Source organism: Gavialis gangeticus, unplaced genomic scaffold (assembly GCF_001723915.1).
Source record: "Gavialis gangeticus isolate Ggan-Ray unplaced genomic scaffold, GavGan_comp1, whole genome shotgun sequence".
NCBI classification, from domain to species: Eukaryota; Metazoa; Chordata; order Crocodylia; family Gavialidae; genus Gavialis; species Gavialis gangeticus.
Genome location: NW_017728993.1, coordinates 7,129,235 through 7,130,098, shown reverse-complemented (window position 1 = coordinate 7,130,098; position 864 = coordinate 7,129,235).

The following is an 864-nucleotide window of genomic DNA, read 5'->3' as shown; positions in this document are numbered from 1 at the left end:
ATAAAAACTCCCAAATTCTGATTTATTTATTTATTTTTTTAATCCCCCAAATCATCATAAAATGAAATGCCACTATGTGTGTGTGGATCTGTTGGACGCAATGCTTTATTGATATATTTACAATTTTTAAAGCAATCTGGAAGCCTACCAGTGCCTCAGTCATTATAATAAAATCAATTCTAAATGCCTATATATCTTTGCATTTGATATTTTTGTGCATAATTTTTTTTTTTTTTTTTGGCCATAATGAAATTGTTTCAAGTATTAATGTCTTAACTCTGCTGAACTCTGCTCTGGTACAAAAAAAGAGTCTCTACCAAAAAAAAAAAAATGCTGGAATTTAAAACAAAATGGTGCAATGCTTGGGAGATCAAGCCTGAGATCACTTGCTCTTTTTTTGTGCATAACATTAGGTTTACAATCATAACTAAAATGTACTTGCTTTCAGGGTATGTTTTAGCTAAGAAATAAACATTTCAAAGTTCAAGGTCTGTCTAGAATTCTTTTGAACAGAAAGTCATGTTCCATATTCAGTCAAAATAATAAATATTTTGTTTCTAGCCCACGGTTGGATTTGAAGACAGGCTTTTGATTAACCTTGTAAAACTTGGAGCTCATTTCTTGAGGTCTACTGTAAGGGAATACAAGCCTCTTTCACCATGACATCCCCTTTAAGCATGTGTGTATGAGCAAGAGGTGGATTATTTGAATGTTGTATTCTTGTTGGCCTTTAACCTTGCCATAACGTGCAATTATCTTTCAGAGAATAAGTTTTCAATAATTGTTGTAAGCACACATTTATCCACATAATTTTTTTTTAACCGTTCTTTTTTTTTTATATGGCCTTGCAGCAACGGGGTGCTA